Genomic DNA, 21,187 nt, shown 5'->3' with positions numbered 1-21,187 from the left:
GCTGCTCCCCAGCACTGGGGAGACTTTTCATTAGGAGCAGGGTTAAGATTTGATACGGCAGATTTGAGCAGAGCGGGGATGCGCACCTTTGTCTCCTGTGTGCCAGGTGATCATCCCAAGCAGCCAGCTAATGTGTAGTCCCTGCTTGGTTTTTCAGGAGAAGTTTTTGCTGGTATTGTGACTAATGCATTGCAGCTCTGCTGGCAAAATCCAGTTAGGTTGCCAGGATGTGTTATTTCATCCTTGGAACCAGTGCAGTGTCAGGAGTTGCACCACCCCTCTGGGATTTATTGATATAAAAATTCCAGTACAGCTATACTTGCAAGCTCCTTCTAGTGTACACTATGCCTGTGAAATAGAGTATTTGAGAACTTTTGGCATTAACAGATTATTTCTTTTTACCACATTTTTTCAGAAATGTGGGATAAACAGTGAAAATAATTTAGGTTAACAAATTCTGTGCCTAAGCAAATATTACTGGGTGCTTTGTTAGACTGGGGTTGACATTAGAGTTAGGGAAGAAAAACAAGTAACAGTGTTACTTTTCTTTGAGATTCTTTTCTGTGGCCAGTCCTATTAGTTACAACTCGAATCTACAAGTCATCTCAAAAAATACCCAAGCCATGACCTGTCACTTATTCCTGTAAATCATATTGACTTCAGTTGCATTCCTTCAGTGCAGCTGAGAACAAAATTTGGCCAAGATGTATTAAGCCTGCTCTTTTGCCCAAAGGTTTTACATATTTCATGTGAAGAGGTCTAACTTAATATCAGCTCATCATCTGCCACTTGGGCAGTCAGCATAAATCTCCTAGGGCAGACTTGGTAGGGTTAATCTCAGTACAACAAATTGAGGAAAAATGTCCAGGGATAATCTAAAGAGAGTAACAGAGGACAGGTCTGGTTTTCCAGGGTTTTGTTACAACAGGTTATAGTTACAACTACATAGGTGACCCCTAGCAGCATGGTCAGTTTGTCTTCAGCCTGAGAAACCATTTTTGCCCCATGTTTCACTACATCAATGCCTAATCCACACCAGGATGGGTCCAGGGAGCAAACTTGGGTCCAATAGTATCTACTGTCTTTGCCACATTGTTTGTTCCCCAGCCATTAAGATTTTTTTTTGTCTATTTCAGTCCCACACAGCTCTGAGCTACTGCTTTTTCTTGACTGTGCTTTCCTCTAGTTGGGAGGCAGGACTTGGCTTTTCTCTTTGAGATGCCTCACTGCTACAGGTGCCATTACAAATATTTTATTTGCTCATTTTCAGAAACCTGGAAAGTGAAAGAATCTGAGGTAGAGCTGAATGCTACTTTGCAAATACTCATGAAGGTATGTCCAACTTGGCACAGAGCTAAGTCATCCCAGTTGGCAGGAGAGCAGAAAGTCCTTTTCTCTCTCAAACACGAAATCTGAATGTCTGCCAGCTCCCTGTAATTACAAGCCCCAAAGAGTGTCTACTCCAGTGTAACTAGAGATCTATGGGTTTTGGCATTTCATGTATCCATTACCACTCAGTGCTACATCACCAGGCCAAGATGGGAATTTCCTTTGTGGGGAGACCTCTTTTATTAATAAAACACCAACCACATTTGTTCTCCAACATCAATCTCAGCTGGCTAATTTCTTTTTGTCCCCCAATACAAAGCTTCATTTTGAATGCTCCTGGGGAGTATCCCTTCTCTCTTGTTTGTCTCTGCCTGCATTTAATTCTGCGTCAGTATACACAGCAATAATTTCCACTCCAATACAATGAATACACTTTCTGAACAGCCTGTTAAGGTCACTACAGGTTGAATTCAGACTCCTCAGATTTGTCATGCTTGTCCATGACTAGCAGCACCTCAGAGCCACCATACATTGTCACACCCATTGTACATAGCAGTGGGATTATAGAGGGCTCCTGACTGCTGACCAGCTGGAGTCAGAAGTTGGGAGGAATATCATCGGCTGCAGGCTGAATCAGAATCTGTATAAAAGTTCCAAAACTTGCTGAAAAGCTATTAAAATCTCAGATGACTTGCTGGTGCTGAATGTGATCCTGTCAGCACCTGCTTCTGCACTGTACAGCAGGCGGCAGCAAAAGCACCCTCATATCGGAGTGTTGGTGACATAGATGTACAGATTGTGTCTGAAAATTGATTCACCAGGTATGGTGGGTAACTGTGGCTCTCATGGGCCCTTACAAAAGAGTCCTCAGATGCCTGTATAATGCAGGTTATTCCTGCCTTTCATGTATTCATCTATCTCCATTCCTGCCACTGTCAGGTATGGATCCACTGCTGGAAGACAAGTCTTTTCCTGCCTGTGAGGGAAATGTTATCACAGCAGATTAAGAGAGAGGTAGATTTTGAATAACATTTTGCCAAGATCTTTCTTGTCCCCAGGAGAACAATCTTGGGGAGGGCTCTGCCTAGCTGGGTTCTTACATGATACTATTGGAGCAGTGACTGTTGGCAACACAGGGAATATGCGTTAATTTTTTATCTTTTTGGTGAGAACACTGTGGAATAAGGAATTCCCTTAAGGTGAGGGAGAAAGCAATACAGCAGCTGTTACAAAACCATCTGACTACCCACATCCTTGTGTACATTTGGTTTATTTGTACATTGGATTTGCTCAGCTTCTGTTCTTTAAGATGAAACTAAAGGAGAGAAAAGTGGAAAAAACAAAAAGTAACATAAAAGTAACAATGTAAAAGGAGAGTGAAGAATAAGCAGAGGTTCCTTCCCCTAATAAGAGACCAAACCTGTTCAGTGAGTAGCAGACTCTGCCTCTGGCCTCAGTTCTGCTGAAACACCTCACGTCTGGTAAACTGTGAGCTGCAGCTTTCCTTACTGCTGGTACATGCACCACAGGTCTCACTTCTTCAGTGCTCCTGGCAGCAGGTGATGCACTTGATCTCCTGTCACAGCTCTTCTGTGCCTCTGAGCCTCTCTCCAGTACCTGGGCAGTGACATTCAAAGGACATTTAGGACCACGATCTCCCCAAGCCTCTAGTGCTGTGTTAACTTCAACTGGAGTTATCCAGCAGGGATCAGAGAAATTAAAAAGGCTGAGAAATACAGTGTTATATAAATCATGTTTCCTTATAAATAACTTCAAAAAATTGTACTCAAATAAGCCAAAAGCATGGAGAAACAGCCTTCATGTGTTTGCCACTTGCCAGTTAGAAACCTCTGTGTGCACTGATTTATAGTTTATTGCCAACCGCACTGTCATTGAAACTTGAAATTGTTTTATACCAGAAGGTTTTTGCAGATTTTGAAAACATTTGTTTTTGGTCTGATGGGACTTCTAAATCTTATGAGGGGTTGTTGGTTTTTCTTTTTGTTCTTTTCTTTAGAATTGCAAGCTCCATCCCTTCCATTAACCTCCCTCACCCTTTGTTATCATCACTTATGCAAATATGAATATTATTTTTTTATTATTTTCCATGCTTAGAAAAATTTTTTTTTTTATGAACTGCAATCAGAAGGGATTTCTCTGTTCTTCAAGGAGTCAGCCTAGGTGGGTTTTGGTTCTCTCTACTGGAGCCTGAGGTCCCCAGCTAACTTTGAACAGTTGAAATTTGGAACGAAAGTGCAGCTAAAGTTTCAGTTGGTTTGGGCATTTAACCAATCACATATAGACTCAAAAAGCTAGTAAGTAAATTCCTTTACTTCTTTTGACTGTTCAAAGGCAAACTTATGAACCTTGTTCACTCATAGCTTCAGTGTGGATAACCATGAGATTACCTGTGTGGGCTTGTCCTCAAAAAGAAAAGCTTCCAAAAACTTTTATTAATGTCCAAGAATATAGCAGGAAATTGAGTTGTAAGCATGTATATAACTTCAGTTGGATTGTGCATTGCAAATCAAGTAATATGTGCCTCTATGAAGTTTTGTGTGAATGTACGTGAAAATGGTAACTTTTGGCATCATGCAATTATCTTTTGACTTTTAGGCTCCCCAAACCCCTGAATGAAAACAATGCCACATGACAATAATTTTTCTATAAAAACAATAGTATTTTTAAAATTTGAAGATACACACCAAATATGGCAAGGAATAAGCTTTCTTTCAAGAAAAGCTGATTACCACTATTTTTGTCACTGGAATAAGTATTTTCTTGTTACTGCTATAACATAGAAAACCATTTGGCTTTTTACATTATTTGTAGCTGAGTAACTCACTCATGTTAATTAATGAAAAAGATTCTGCTGATAAGAGCTAGCAAAAATAAGAATTATGCTTAGAAGTATAGACATGTCTTTTCTATAAAATATATCTCATTTTCAGGGATAAGACTTACAAACATGACTGCATTGAGATTCCTTTTATTTCGGGGGTGGGGGGGGAAGGGTGGAGAGGCTTGGGGTTTTTTTGAATTTTTTCAAACATGGAATCCCCCAGGAAATTTCAGTGGAGTTGCAAAATTTGCAGCAAAATACTTGATTTGGTAAAAAAGCCTCTTCAAGATTAGATTAAACTATTTCAAGCAGTTTTACTATAGACTCAAAATTGTGCCTTTAATCCAATATAAACTCTGTTTAATGAAAGCCATCTGCAGGTCATATCATTGCCACTCCTCACCCCATTCCTATTGCCGCTTGAAGCATCTCTGTATCGGCATTTACTGTGAGTGGCCACTGTTTTCCAGCAGAAGCCTTGTAATTATAACATCAGTCCAGCAGCTGGGACTTTCTACCTCTTGCTGCCTCTCCTGTCGGCTCGTGCTGCATGGCTGAGCCAGTCGTGATCGCTATGCAGCTCGTTTTGCCCATCTGATAAGAGGATATTGTATCTGCCTGCCAGGTGTGTTGTAGGGACACAGTACTTAATGTTTGCAAAGAGCTGGTGTGGTACTTGATCAGGAACCCTGCAGAAGGGCAAAATATCACAGTGGAGTTGGAGTACAGACTCAGACAACCTTTAATTATCCCCCGGTTTAAAAAGTTTTGCTCAGGCTACAGTGAAAAGAAATTATGGCTAAACAAATTTAAGATCACCCAAAGTCTTTTTTTTTCCACCCTGTGCTGTCTCACAGCCCTTGTGAGATCTTACTTGTGCTAAGATCTGTTGATGGGGCCATGCTGTCCTTATCTATACACTGACCTGAATGAGAAATTATGTTGCTGAGAGGAGACTTACTTTTAACTAGATCAGTTCCCTGATCTGCTTTCAGCGTGTCCCAGAAAAATTCAGAATGGAACAACTGAAAGTGCAGCGAATTACAGTACACAGGCAGGGACAAGCAGATGAAATGGGCAGGAGTCCTTAGACTGATTTTACCATTAAACCTCTTCATTGAACGGCACCTCAGAGATGCCTTCCCATGCTTGGTGCCTTCACCGTGCTTCGTGCTCCACAGTAGCTATTCCCAGCACACTAATAAAATGCCATGCTTCAAAATGTGCAAATGGATGGAAGAAAGGAGTCATGGTGATTCCCTCTGTGGAGCTGGGAACTGGGCACTGGAAGTAAGTGGCTCACCACAAGTAGATTGGACAGCAGTAAGAGCAAATCTGAATGCAAGTGTCCTGCACATTGATTAGAAAGCCCATTCTTCTTCCATGCTGCAGTATGCATTTTAGATGCCTTTCCACTCTTTCTGCATCTAAACCACATTTCTCACTCCATTTTAATTGAAATTTCCCATGACTGAAGTGCTGTGTGTGCCCTAGAGAAGGCTGTTTTACAAAGACTGGGGAGTCATGTATGGTACAGTAGTATAAAATTAAAGCAGAGAAGATTAATTGGAAAATAATTTCTTTTTGTGTGCACTTAAACTCCCACAAATAATTTCTGAAATAATTATCTCCATATATGTTGCCATTATTACAGAATACTCACATTAAAAAAACTATGAAAACTTTTGAGAGAAGGTTTATGGTGACATTGTCATGACTGTATCTTGTGAGGGGAGCTTCTGATGTGTCCCTGAGGGATTCTATGGAAGAGTGAGGATCTGGGATGCATGTCTTTCTAAAGATATTGATCCAAACATTCATGTTGCTGGCGATCTGAAGGAACAGATCTTGTCCTTCGATTTGCTTCGATTTTCAAATTTTCTGAGTGTAATTTTTGAATATTTATTTTTAAATTTTTCTTTAAATTCAGGTAAGTCTCCATGTGTCTGAAAAGGTGACTCTAGGGTCACTTTTAATGGTTATGCATAGTTGTCTACCTCTCAACAGCATTTTTGGAGATTTTTTGAACAGAGAAGGGTCCGTATAGCAGCAGCATCAGTCAATTCTCCTTTTTCCTTATCCCATCCCTCGAGTGAAAAAAAAATTATAAGTTAACCAAAGAGACAAATGTTAAATTCTTCATCATCACTATGGTATGCTGTTGACAAGGAGGTGTACTCTTCTTCAGTAAGGGGAGTGCCTTCCCCTGACCATAAAATGACAGCTCTAATTACCCCATACATTTGTGACTTGCTTTGGAAACTTATTTTGACACATGCAGAGACAGAAATTGAAATAGCTTAAGGGAGAAAGGAAACCTGTCACAGATGTGAGTGGCAGAGCAAGAACAAAAGACTCTGGATTTCCTCTTTGCCGCTACAGATCTCTGAGTTGCCATCTTTTCTTCACAGCAAACTAGGAAAGAAGAAATTCCTGAAAGCAAAGCTTTGTCTTATCACGTGCAATGATAACATCTGACAAACTGTACAGATCTTCCCCACTCCCTGCCCCTCTCCTTTGCTAAGGTTGGGGCTGGGCTAACTACAGGATAGCAGGTCATTGACCTATTAGCCTCCACGATCATTTTACCCCAGGCCCTGAATGATGTCTACAGACAGGTCCATTGGGAAAGAGAAGCAATAAGGTCACCACCTCCCCATTTCCTTTTCACCGCTATCTCTGCACCAGCAGCTTCTCTGGGCTTGACTTCTCCATGAGTAATTGATGTGTTGAAAGTTAAGCATGTGCTTAAGTGCTTTGCTGGAGTGGGGCCAGCATGTGCTGCACCTGGAAAGGTCTGGTCCCGGGCAAAGGAGGGGCTGGCTCACAGCAGCTGCCCCTCTCTCCCCATGAAGCTGCTGAGAAGGCAGGCAGGCAAACCACCTTTTACCTTGGGCCCAGTGCAAGGAGCTGTATGCTACCCATGCAAAATCTGCAAAACTACAAACTCTTTTAAAATATAACATGATGGACGATTGTCTCTCTGATGTCTTAGAAAATTTAGACATTTATCATGATCTGCATATGCCTGTTGTGCCTGACCACTCCTGCTCCATCTTCCAATGAATTAATTGATTGATTTGAGGGAGAAATAACAATCTCTGAGAAAGTTAAGATCCTCCAAATTTCATTAAAGTAAGCAGCCAGAAATAGCTGCTAAGGGAGAGAAAGAACCAAGGTATCCTCCAGCTGTTGAATATGAGAATCATCTTCAATGATATGACATATTACTGGGAAGCCATTCAGTCTCAGTGCTTCCAGAATAGTTTCTGGGTCTCATTTGTCCTTAATCAGAGTATTTTATGTATTGACCTGACTATTACAGTTGGCACACCTGAAAAAAAAAAAAAAAAAAAAAAAAGTACCTCCCCAATTCCCCTGGGTCCCCAATAAGGCTGAAAAGTACCACCAGTATTAATAATCAAAGCAAAATGAAAGGGGTAAAATATAAATTAAATTAAATAATATATATATTATGTAATTATTATTATATGCAATAATAAATATAAATTAAATATATATTAAGTATAAACTCTCCCTGTTTGACCAGTACTCAGCAATATTGTGGTTAGTTCTTTGCATTAATCTAATTGAATTTTAATTCAGCTTTTCTGAATTTAAGTAAGAATTATATACAAGTTTTCTGTTAAGGAAACAAACCAACTAAGATATTCCTTTAAGAACTTTAAAATTTTAACGTTAAGTGATTCATTCAAGTGCTCTTCTAGGATGTTGGAAAACACCAAGAAGAGTAACAGGAAGATTGAAGTTCTCCTGTAAAGCAGACTTGAAAATAGCTTCACTGACCTTTCAGTTATGGAAAATGCTATGCAATACAAATTCCTTGATGCTGCTGGAAAAAAAAAAAAAAAAAAAAGTGTTTTAAGCCTCTCTGAACAGATCAAATTCAAAGTCTGCATTACTAGAAATTGATAATCAAGTATTTCTATTGTTTTCATATTGTCTCTTTTTAGAGAGAAGATACTCAGGATGGTTTTGTCAACCTCATAACTTACTTTCACAGAAGTACAGTAACCATCAATAGCATTAATGGTAAACAAAGAGTCTAAAGAAGCTTTGGCAGTTTCAAGAGCTGGAGTAGTGAGAGGTGACGCCTTTGTTGTCTCACGCTGAGCAGGACACTACACCAACCCTCCCTGTTAAAACCACCAGCAATATCACTGTGTTTTGGTGCATTTCTGTGAAATGCCAAGTGCAAGGCTTAAAAGGCCCTGGAAGACTCCAGGTGCTCCTGCAGACACCAAGCACAGCCCAATGGCCAGTGGTGTGCTTCAGCAACATCTGTGTAACATTATCTGTACCGAACAACGGGGATTCAGTCAACCACTTGTTCTGTGGTGCAAAAAGGTGGGAGCAAAAAACATCTGTTTTGTAAGGTTTGCTGAACATAAATCGTGCTTGAAATAAACTGTAACATGCAGCTGGTTATATTAGCTTTAATTGCAGAGGTACTGAAATGAGCTTCTCTTCCCCTTGAAAGGGAGGCAGAAGTGGAAGCAGATAGAGTTTTCTCTTAATGTTACTTCTGTATTCCTCAAATATATAGATAAGCCAGGTTCAGCCTTTGATTTCATGTCTAGGAGTCAAGGAAAACAGAGTTTCAAGGTAGATGTGGGCTTGATCCAAAGTCCACTGAAGTCATTGGCAGCATTTCCACAGCCCACAGTGAATTTTATATCAGGCTGCATAGCTGTAAATAAGAAGATTCACTTGAAGATGAAACATTAAAGTTCTTGTGAAGTAAGCACAGAAGAATAAAAGTGGAACTAAATGACATTATCATTAACCCCCTAAAGTATTTATAGGAACTTTTTTTGAGAAAAAAGCACTGGGTTTGTTTTTTTTCTAGTTTCTCCCTGTGTTGTGTTGCCCTGCAAAGCACACATGGCACACTGCAGTGATTATGTCTTAAGCCTCTGGTACCACTCACTGACTGATAAAGAGGTCAGAGGGGGAGTCTGGGTGATGATAGTGGAGAGAAATGTTCCAGAAGAAGACTTACAAAGGGCTGTGAACTGTGGAAATTCACTCTCTCACTGTCACCAGCTATTAGCAGGGCCATCAATAATACAACTTCCAATGTATAGGTGCATTAGCTGTTGTCATGCTCTAGTAATGAACCTTCCATAGGACAGAGTGATTGGTGTCTTTATACTAAAGGACAGTAATAGGCCTGTACAACTCCTCTCTTCCCTTCACTCTGACTTACAGAGGGAAAAGAGGTAGTTGACACACACTTTTCTGAAACAAGTATTCCTGAGAGATTTTTTAACTCGACTTTCATATTGTTTGGGGCAAGTGCTGTGCCCAGTGATTTTAACACTTCTGCTTCCAGTGTTAACATACTACATGTTCTCCACTTAGGAATTGTAAATACTCACTGTTGAGTTACTTTCGTTTGAAACTGGGTCATCTGATACTATTTTTATTCTCAATGGCATGACTTTGGTCCCAGAAGAAATTGTATCATTTTCATTTACACACACACTTCTCAATATGTTGGTGATAATTCAGCTTAAGGTTTGCAAATGGGTCAATTTCAAGCTTGACAGCAGAACCCCAACCTTTGAAACTATACAGCTTAAATTATGTGAACTGGCAACACTTCAAGTGTTGACCTGGATAGAAAATTGCTGTCAAATTCAAGTGAGTCTTTATAACATGTTTTATTATTTATTTTTGTTCATAACTCAGAACACATCCTGTTCAGAAAGTATAGTACATTCTCTAACCAAAGCAGCATTTTTTAATTATCATTATAATGTTGCTTTGGGGTTTTTTTTTTGTATTGATTTTAAAAGGTTCTGATGAGAAATATGTTTTCCTTACAAGAGAAAATTGTCATTTGGCCCCTAGAAAGAAAGAGAAATAAGCAACTTGGAATGAGACAATGATAAAATGCAAATTTGTGGTTGAAACAGAGAGGTGTTTGGCATATTTCTTTGCATATTTAGTGAACTCAGCAGAAAAACAGTCTTTAAAAAAAACATGGCATTCCTATTTCTGTCCTACAGATCCTAGTGCTGATAACCTGAACTGAAATACAAAGCTCCAATGAAATCTGTGAGGGTATAGTACAGTTCTGCGAGCAACTCAAATGATATTTCATTCTTTGGGAGAATGTGCCAATTTATGAATCTATTTCAAATTCCAGAAAATCAGAACTGAAAAAAAATCCAAGAATCTTCTATAACTGCAATGAAATAAATATGCTTATGTCATTTGCCATTTCCCTTTGACATTTCAGTCTTTCCTTAAACATTGAAGTGACTATACTTCACTGGCATGAATGCCCAGAGAAAAGGAATTAATATGAATATGCTCCCATGAGACTATTCAAAAAATGCAAGTGCAACAATTCTTGCAGGAAATGCTTTCCTGTTTATCAAACTCAGATAACAGCAATGACATCATATGATGCCAGAAGCCTGTCACAACCAGGCTCAGTTTTTTGGCAAGATAAGAAATTTATGGTAAACAAGTTTTGAAGCAAGTATATTAATGGGAAAGTCTCAGTGTGAAAACTTCAATATTTCTATGGGTTGTCTGAGAATCAGAAAAGATGTCTAAAAAAGTTAATACTTTATACCTTGAATTGTTAACAAGGGTCTAAAAGCACAGTGACAATGGAAATAGCTAGCTGGAGGTTTTTCAGAGCCTTTCCATGATGCTTGTACAGGCATGCCTGGAGCTTATGTCTGAACTTACTGTCACCGTAGTTTCCATCCATCATAAAAACTGAGAATGTCATGTTTGGCCATAGCAGAAGCATGGAGCTGTCACAGCAAGACAAACCAGTAGATGGAATTTCTGTTACTAAAAGCAGAGGAAGCCTTATGGCACAGCATTTATAAGCATTTATAAAGCTTTTGTGTTTCTAATGGGGACCTAGGATTTGATGAGTAGGGGAACCTAAACACTTCATCTCATATTTTCATTAGATGTTGACCAAACACCTGGGAAGAAACCTTCCATGTGTTATTTTTCCATGTGTTATTTTAAATGGATCTAAATAAGCAAGAAAAGTATTTAGGTCTGGTGACCTAATGGGTAAAGAAAAAAAGAAACAGGGGTAACCGTGGAAGGAGGTGTCTCCTGACGGGAAATCAGTGGAAAGATGGTACATATATGTGCTTGTGCCTGCTCTCTTTGGGTTCTTTAGCCCCTCTCCATTATGGACAGCCACACAGAAGAATCTGCTGATACTGCAGATTTTATTTTCTCTTAGTTTTGGCTCAAGCACTTGATACCTATGACACTGTCTATTTTTCTTAGTTGGCAAGGCAGGGTCTGTTCAATCCTCCTTTCGCAGAAGTGGCCATGAGAAGACAAAACCATTCCGGTCTCACTCCGCTTGACCTAGATCTTAACTGCTGTGCTATATGTTATTGGAAAGGGATAGGTTTAATACCCTGCCAGGTACAGGACATTTTGGTGCTCGAGTGACTGCTGGCCAAGGGCTAGAAAGGGACAATATGTCTGGATTGCTGCTTTATAGCCCAAAGCAAGCTCTGTATTTTGATTCATCATATGATCCCCCTACTTAGTGAGAAATGAGAGAGCTCTGTTGTGCTCCAAGCTAGAGGAAAGAAGACAAATATTTTCCCTCTTATCCTGGAAGAAAAGTAGACTGTCTTTCCACATGCTCTCTTTAACCTTTGCTGTTCACCTTTTGGTCCCTAAGCTTATTATAACATCTCAATTCCTCGTATGAAATCACTGTCTTATGTCTTCTGTTTGTCTAGGCCTGTGTAATGTCAGATGCTTCAGACTTTCAGGCTGGCCAGTATGAAATCAAATCACAGCTTTCTCAAGCTACTAGCTCAGACTCTCTGGCTTGCACAGCAGCCATTAAATAACCATTCTTTGTGATGCTGCTAGTCCAGTACCAGTGGCTGGGGAAAATCAAAACAAAATAACACTAAGTCTTGTGGTCGTGGAATGACATCACATGTGTTTGGTGTCACACTGGGCACGTTGAGTTGCAGTTTGTTTCCATTCAAGCGGCTTCTTTGGCAGTCATGATGTGCTGATGTGCTGCTGGAAATGATTGTTCAAGAGAAGTCTGTGGGGATAATACTAATGAGTGATTCAGCAAGACTCAGACATTTACAGAGTTGGCCCTGGTGAAGGAGAGCTTATGTTTAAGGAGAGAAGAAAAATGAGGAAAGAACATGTAGTTTATGGAAAAGACGTGAACATGACCACATGAAGGAAAACGAGCTGAGATCAGAAGAGAACAGGACTGAAGAAGAAAGGAGAATGATGGAATGGCACCAAGCATACCAAGAGCACAAGGACTGACACTGAAGCATTAGATATTGCTATCACTGTGATAGTTAGAAGAAAGCAGCACACTCCTACTCTACAGTAAAAAATGACAGGAGAATTAACCAAAATGCTCTGTTCCAAGTGGTCTGTGAGGCATTCATGTTGTTTAGGGACCTGGGCCCTGATTGTAGGTCTTGACATAGAACTACACAATTTATTATGGAAAACATTGTTATAAGTTCATGTTAACTATATTAATATATCTCTCATTTATCATAAATTAACCAGTAATTAAACCCTCAAAAATTCCAACTACTGAAAACTTTCCAGTTTACCTCAGCTCACCTTTAAATCTTTTTTTTTTTTTTTCCTGTACATCTGATGTTAGCTGTGTGTCATAGATCTCAATATTCACATCTTATGAAAAAATTGCATGTCACCTGCTGGCTTCCCTCAGTTATGGCCTGGACACCTACAGAGTTGATAGATGATCCTGTTGGCAGCCCATGTGGCCTGTAAGTGCCTCTCATCAAGCATGATTGAGGAGATCTGCATTTATCTGTCTGCAGCTCTTTAACCTGTTAACACCCATTCTGAACAGGATAATTTCACACTTGAAGTAACTGGGTGAAAAAAGTTCCTGAACTAAACTAGAGCAAATTTGGTAGGCCACCATGAGGTCACATTATTTTCTTAGAGTGATTTGATCCTACTACAATATCTTTGAACTCTCTTTTTTTTTTTTTTTCCTTCTCTGCAATGGTGTAAACCAGAATCTCAATTTCATGATCACTTCTTTGTAATACAATCTGTGAACCTGGGAATTAGAAATGGAAAAAACTTTCAGGTGGGAAGGGGAGTTCTAGATGTCTCTGTTTCAGCCCTCCTTCTCAAAGCAGGGTCATGAGGAGCTCACTTAGCACCATGAATCTGTATCCCTTCCTTGCTTCTGCTAAATGAACAGCCAGTCCTGTGACTCACCTCCTCCAGAAACCCTTTTGGATCCATAATTACCCACCCATTTCAGTGGAAGATACTCCTACTGGTGGGTGAATGTAGAGCTCAGCTTTGAGCCCACTGCTGGGAGAAGGCAAGACAGGTACCCAGTTACCTCCCAATCCTCCTCTCTTCCTCTGCTGAAGATCAGAAGGGACAGTCTTTCACCTGTCATTCCTAGCAGGAACATTTCATCATGGAAATGCCTCCTACCTACTCACCAGTAGGAGATCTGTCTGCCTGTGAATATCATTTCTTCCACTGCTCTGCCAGTATCCCAGCCTGTTGATTTTTTGGGCAGGATGCATGGTTCATCTGTTTGCTCTAGCCCTTGCCTGAGGATGTGGTGCTGAACATGTCTAGTTTATCCTGGAGAGGACTCCGAGCTGACACAGATCAATAAGCCATTTGTTTTATTTATTTGCAAACTGCTAATGGTAGCCAGAGGCTGTCTGGACACATTTGATAAATAATAATTTTTTTTAAAGTAAATAAAAAGCCACTCCATTTCATTTAAACTTAATTGGCATAGGAAGAACTCACAAGGGAGCTATGTAAGGTTTTATGGGGGGTTATTTTGACAGAAGCCAACATTTGTCAAAAGACAGAAAAAAAACCCAAACCCATTGCCAGAACTTTGCTTCTTATTCACACTGCTCTACATTAAAAATCATCAAATTATGAAATCCAGACATAAAGAAATAAAAGGATTAATTTGATCTGAATATAAATTTGTATTTCTTACTTTTCACTCTAATTTTTCCAACTTGTAATGTCTGCAATTATTTCAGAGCACATTTAGCCTGAAAGAGTAGAGGAAATAAGGACATCTAGGATGCAGGGAGAAAGTAATAAGGGGGTAAGATTAAAAAGTTTAAGAAAGATGAGTGAACAATTTGAGGTGTTGGAGAGGTGTTAACTTCTTTCCCATAGGCTTGTTTTTGCTTTGGTGTGCTCTGTACTTTTTGTGTTTCTTATTCTATTAAGTTGTATCAGTTATCTGAAGTTTGCAGCTAATTAAGGAAGTAACATTGATCAGTTTCAGTACAGCAGACCTTTTTCAATATGGGAGTCTTCAACAGAAACAAGATGAGAGTTCTATCACTGTGTGCTAATGAAAGTGAGCCAAGCATAGAGAGCAATTTACTGTTTTCCTTCTGAATAAAAGACGCTAGTCACATAAAATTCATATATTTATACTTGCGACTGTATTTATAGCATAGCAGTCTTTTCATTTTTTGCCACCATCAGAATCAACTTTTCCTGAAATGCAAAATATTTCTTTTTCCCCGGCAGTTTCTGGGAGCCTTGCAGCGCTGCCTTTTCCTTGGGCTGCAGTGACACCTAGCGCTCACCCCCGAAGGCCCGAGCAGCCCGTGCTCCTTGGCTCGTGGGGTTTCCAGTGTTTTCTCATTGTCACACCACTGTATTTACAGCAGTTTGGGTCTGCGGGGCGGGGGATGGCAGTACCTGCAATGGGAATTTTTGTGTGACAGTCTCGGCTGAGGGACGAGGGGGGTCAGGGCAACAGCAGCTTTGTCTCACGGCTGGGATGTTCCCGCATCTCAGCTCAACTGAGAGTGACATTTGGGTTCCTGCCTTAGGGAGGCTTTTCTTTAACAGTAAAATATGAAGAATCTGGAGTATCTCTAATTCGGTTTATCATGTCGTTTACAAAGTAGCAGCCCCCAGTGGGATTCACTAATTTCTTGATCTGCCACTGTCCAATACTGTCTAGTCAGAAGGATCCTCAGAAAAAGCAGGACACCACTAACCAGCTGGTCTCTTCCATCTAATATCTACATAATGCACAAGTGCTACTGATTTTGCAACCAGAGCCCTCAGAGCAGTAAAACCAAATCATTTCCATGATTTCCCTTCAGTCTGCCTCCACCACGCAATGCTATTTAAGTCACCAGGAATCTGCCCAGGGCAGGCAAGAAACAGGGTCTCTAGTGTTCCTCTAAAAATCATCACAAGCAAAATCAGGACCCCTACCTTGCCACCTTTGTTTCCTGCTCTTAACAGCTGGCTGGTGTCCTAAAGATGAGGAGAACTCAGGAGAAGACAGGAGAACTGTAGCCTGTGTATAAAAAAAAAATCATATAGTCACAGATATCCCATAGAAAGCATCTTCCAACTGACAGAGCAGGAAAATCACACTGCAGGGCATTCTCAGTGGTACACAGGAATTTAACTAACCAAGCTCTGCTTCTTCTCTTCCATAGAAAAAAATCTCAGTGCAATATGTTATCTACCATGGTTAGGTGCCAATTCTTCTGATTCTGTTTTTTTTGGAATTGCAATCACTTTCTTCCCATAAAATTCCCTCAAAGCATTGTTATTTCATTAGTAATTTTTGATAACACAGTATTGTTTAGAAACTGGGTAGCATACCTTCAAGAAGACTCTGAACCTAATATGCTCTTGCATTACCTTCCCAAACATCAGAGAAACAACAATTCTTAGCCATTGACAGACAGTTTTTGTAAACTTCAGCTGTGTTCTTACCATTTGCTCACACCCCTAAAACTCTGAGAAAGGCACACAATGACTGGCCCACACCTGGAAAAGGGCTCAGCCTTTCGGGGGGATTCTTTTGCCCCACACTCCTTGACTGCTGGCTCCAGAGACCTGTTCCGGTTTTGTAGCCACCTTCTCCTCTCAGCTTGTATAAGATGGTGCCATTTACCACTGGTGGCATTGAGAAGGACCTGGGAAACTCTTGGTTGATCATGGCAATTCTGGAATCTCAGGAGGGCCTTAGGAGCCCAGCCACCACATCCATGATGCTCCTAGTCCTGACTGTAGGACCTCTAACCCCACTACCCATTCCCCCACCACACAAGTGTGGAGATGTATCTCAATTCAGACAGAAATACCCACTGCTCTGCCCCACCCCTTGCAAAACTGTGTAAAATTCTAATTGTAAAATTGAATGTGGCTGTGTGAAGCACACAGACACTCCACATCTTTCACCTTCAATTGAAGGTGAATTAAACCACATCGATACACCCATGGGGCCACTCCTTCCCATGCAGGAAAACCAACACATCTGTTCTTACACTGTTTCAGGTGTCAAAAGTTGCAAAACCAATTTGAAAGCCCTTTCACTATTATGACACTTCTACAAAATCTGTTTCTTTTCAACAGCCTCAAAGTTCAGCCTAGGATCTGGAAGCCAAAGTTGCATTCCTCTGGGCTTGGAACTCCCCTTCTTAAATGTGTGGCAGGGTATTGTTCCTTTTGTGCTAACCACTGCTGCTCAGTGCCTGATTGCTTCTCTGCATCTCCAGGACACAGCAAAAGTTTCACAGGTGTGATAAGGTACAACTTCTAACAAGGAGCAGCACCAATTTCTTCACCAAAGTCACATAAACTACATCTAAATGGTGGCGCTGCAAAACCCAGGATGTCCTGAATGGGGTCCCCAGGACACATCTTCCAGCCATCACTGCCCCCTGAGCATTGCAGTGTCTGCCAGGACCACGAGGAGCTACCACATACTTGGAAGGTGTTTGCAGCCTGGCCCGTCAGCAAACCAGAACCCAGACACCTGTATCGAACATTCCAGCTGGAAATACTTAAAGCTGTGTGATCTGAAAGCAGCAGAAAGATCCTGTTTACTTTCCATATTGCCCATGAAGAGATAGGGATGTTTTGCAACTTCATTCTGCTAACCAAGGAAAGCAAAAGTGATAGTGGCTATGATGAGCCTTATAAAAATCACCTTTTCCAGAAAACCCTAGTTCCCTTCTGAAAGGGATTTCAGCTCTCATTCTCAACAATAGCAATGCTTCTAATTCCAGTGGTTGTGGAGGAAAGCTAAAAATGTGTTTTGAGTGTATCATACAAGACCAACATTGGAAGGCAAAATATACAAATACCTTTTTGAAAGGAAGAACACAGTCTAAAATGATCTCCTTCATTTTGAAGGCTGAATAATTAATTACATGAATTTAAGTTTTGAGTCAAATTAAACTCAATTAAATAATTTAAAAAATAAAAAAAATAAATCTTAAAAGAAGGAGATCTGAGAAGAAATACATTTTCCTTCTCTTTTTATTGCTGTAAAGCAAAACACCTCTTTGTAGCCTTGAACTATTGTTTGCCATCTCCTCCAAATTAGAAACAGCTGTTCCACAAAATGGTGTTATGGAAAATAAGATATGGGCAGGTTTACTGCTTGATTTGCTTGAGTTCTGCTTCCCTTTAGGGCATAAAATATTTTTGTTTCCCAAGGGCAAAGTGCTTATCTTTTCTGTGCCAATCTCCCTAGCCATAAAGCATGGATAAAAAATCATCAATCATCACAATCATCACTGTGAAGCTAATTACATATTTTAGCCTTAATGATTTTAGGATTCTGTGATTAACAGAACTCCATGAAGTCTTCCTTGCTAACCACAGATGTTCAAATCTGTGTAAAATACATTGAACATTTTTCATTCAGTTGGCAGCATTCTTTTAGATTGTCCTGCTTTGGCCTCAAAGGGCTTCAGCTGAGCTGTGGCAAAGACTTGTCACACAGAACATCTGGAGATGAAATAACATCCATGATGTACTTTTTCAGTTCTTGGCTGAACGAGCTGTACAAATGGCAGACATGGGGTGAGAGCTACCAGCTGCCAAGGATACAAGTGTGACTTGGAGAAACCTGGTTTCACCCCCAGAAGAACCCTCGTTTAGGAATTTTAGACTTATAAAGCATCATATTTTCTGTTATCTGATGCAATATACCATAATCAGATAAAGCCACAATATTTTCTCACATATGCCCTCCACTATGGGATTGAAAAATCAGATCCACTGTGATCGAAATTTAACATTTTCCATTGCCAGCAGAACCAGTTCTTCTTGGTGACAATAATAGCACAGAAGAATATTCCCGGTCCTTTTCTGTGCCTCCTCAGGCACAGAAAATCCTGCCCACATGTTGCACTGTGATGCAGAAGACAATGAGAGAATATATCCAAAAGCCTCTCCAACATTTCTTTTTGCAGAGTACCCAAAAGTGTGAGTAGCTATGCTGTCTGCTCACAGCTGTCTTGGAAAATAAAAAATGTTCTAAAAAAAAAGGCATGTAAATACTTAGTGAGGTTGGTAAAAATAGTAGTCTGTGATTGCTACCCTTGTCAAAACTTCAAAGGGAAAATGTACTCCTTATTTCATTTTTTCTGGTACAGCTATTTAAAGCTGCTTGATTGTTTATCAAGATGTATCTAACAAGTCCTTTCATAGCTGTGTGACTCCTTTGCCATAGAACCACATTTATCATGCCACTTTTTCTATTTTGCATTTTTAACATTTTGTATGCGTTACTCTTGCACTAAATGAAGAAAAAAATGTTTGTTCAATTTGGGAGGTACCATCTGGTTTGAGTTTAGTCACGAGGAGGAGGAGAACGGGTCTCCAGTAGAGAAGCAACTCAGAGTGCCAGGCTGGAAGAGGTCTGTCCATGCAAATCCACCCCACTGGTCCCATCACATCACCCAAACACATCTGGCACATGGCAGAGGGGCACGGAGGGCTCCGCACGGCCGCTCCAGCCGGCCTGGCTCTGGACAGCAGTCAATCGCTTCTGCCCTCTGCTGTCCTGTTTCAAACATTGCAGCAAACGATTCAGGAGCACAGGATGTCTCCTAAAACCACCGGCAGATTATATTGCTTTTGCCAGAGCTCAGAGAAAGCAAGCCCTTGCTGAAATCAAAATGCCACCAGGTTAACAAAGAATCTGGAAGCGACGCGAAAGGCTTTTGTCTTTCCCTTTTGAAAGTAATGCCAATCCCTAAGACACAGAAGAGTGCTGTCTGTTGGTAGGGTAGAGCAAGAGTCACACCTACTGGAATCTCCATGGCCTGACTGGAAGCTTGTCCATTTCAGTGGGCTTGTTTCCCCAGTGTGTTTGTGTCTTCCTTACCATCAGTGCTGATGCAAGTCGTATGTGCCCAGCACAGCTGAAAACTCTTTTACTTTTTTTTGTGTTTTCTCTAACTTAAGAATGTCTTAAATTTTTCTTTTTTTTTTTTTTTTTTTTCCTGCAAACATTTAATAGGAAATGCTGTTGTTGTTACAGAATTCAATAGAGCTGACTTTTTAAAAAACAATCAAAGACCCCAGAGAGGATGTATTTCCCTCTGTTTTTTTCAGTAACTCCTATGATTCTCCAGTTTATGGAATCCTTTCAGTTTCATCTGTATAAAATTCTAGGAATACCTTCTATATTCAGTGACTACTACCATCTCTTAAAACTAGGATAAAAGGAAAACTGCATTGCCTACATGTTCTATCCATCTTTGCTAATAAATGGATTTATTAATACGATGGAAACTTTCTATCTGGTAAGCTTAGTTACAACACCACCAAAAACTTGCTGTAGTGTCAGGGCCGACCAGAAGTTGATTCAACCCACCTAAAATCAGACTCACCCTTTTATACCCAGGGGGATTTACTGATTTCCAGTAACTATAGAGAGGGCTTATAATGCTGCCCCAAGTACATGTTCCTCAGATAATCTTTAAATGTGATGAAATTGGAACTCATGTGTGGAACTGCCCAGCTCTTCTCAGCATGCCAGACAAGGAACATCTGAAAAATTATGTTCAAACACAATGCTGTGTAAAACACAGTCTGGCTTTCATAAGCGGCCTTCAAATTAAGTTTCTGTGGGAAGTCTATAAACTTCATTTCAGGGAAAAGAAACTGCTAGAAATGGGAATTCCTTTTTCTTTAATCCTTGAATATTTTTTCAGAGAATTATGCTGTGCTATATTAACCAACACATATGCACTACTTCATATGTTTAGTTTTCAATATCTTCCCCACAGTGCCCTAGTCTCCTGCCAATGTTTCCCTTCAGGCCACCAGAAGATCCTGCTTCCCAGAATGGCAAATTTCTCCTCAGCCCAATGCCAATAATTTCGACCCAGGTTGAAATTACCAGAAGAGCTGTGTTGAGCCTTACAGCCTCCAAGTAATTCTAAGGTGAAGAAAGCATTTAAAAAGTGACAGGCTAAATAAAAAATTCTAGTAAAACCAAGATTATTCTTCTGGGCTTTTGTAGGCAGACTAGAATTAGCAAGTATTTTATTGTAGTGAATGTTGTTCTGGTGAATCAACACTACATGCTTTGCAAAAAGTTTGTAAAAACGATTAGCATTTTCAGCTGTTTCCATCGGGAGAGGTCCAGATGGAGGCTCATGCTCCAAAAGTGCTGAGTACGAGGGAAAGATGAGATCTAACTATGAAGTTCAAATGGGCTGTACATGATTTCAAGAAGCCCCAGTGTTCTGAACCTGTTAAAACAGAAGGGTTCTTTGGGTTATGTCTTGAAGCAAAGTTTGGGTGTATAGAGACCTTTAAGACAAAAATTGAGCTGTTTCACCTCTGGAGTTAGGCAGCACCTGAGCTGTGGTTTACAGGATGAAAAATATTACACTCAATTCTTGCTTAAACACAATTCAAGAAATTAAATATTTTTTTCTCATCCACTAAGTCACATGCAGCTTCATCTAAAAGTAATCATACCATTCCTGGAGTTAATGGAATTTCTCAACAGGATATGAATATCCAACTGATTATTTTTTTCTTCATAGAAACTTCTTTTTGTATTAACCAGTACACAAAATTGCAAGAATACAGCTCATTCCACCAAGGTCAAATAGAGCATGTCACTTTTGCCTGGCCATGGTGAGGAAAACCTAGAATTAGTATCATGAGGAGTGTGCA

General features: G+C 40.1%; 1 long non-coding RNA gene across 1 annotated transcript; it reads right to left on the bottom strand.

Annotated features, from left to right (window-relative positions):
* Positions 1–14,791: 14,791 nt before the first annotated feature.
* LOC148184631 (uncharacterized) lies at positions 14,792–16,255 on the bottom strand. Its single transcript, XR_015772095.1, has 3 exons — positions 15,971–16,255; positions 15,458–15,542; positions 14,792–14,929 (listed from the first exon to the last, which is right to left on the bottom strand). It is a non-coding gene; the product is annotated as an uncharacterized LOC148184631 (long non-coding RNA).
* Between the last annotated feature and the right edge of the window lie 4,932 nt (positions 16,256–21,187).

Source organism: Pseudopodoces humilis, chromosome 3 (genome assembly GCF_049639895.1).
Source record: "Pseudopodoces humilis isolate 2021_Gansu_Grassland_sample_001 chromosome 3, ASM4963989v1, whole genome shotgun sequence".
Lineage (NCBI taxonomy): Eukaryota > Metazoa > Chordata > Aves > Passeriformes > Paridae > Pseudopodoces > Pseudopodoces humilis.
Note: the sequence above shows the minus strand (reverse complement) of the source record. Positions and strands in the feature narration are given on the sequence as shown.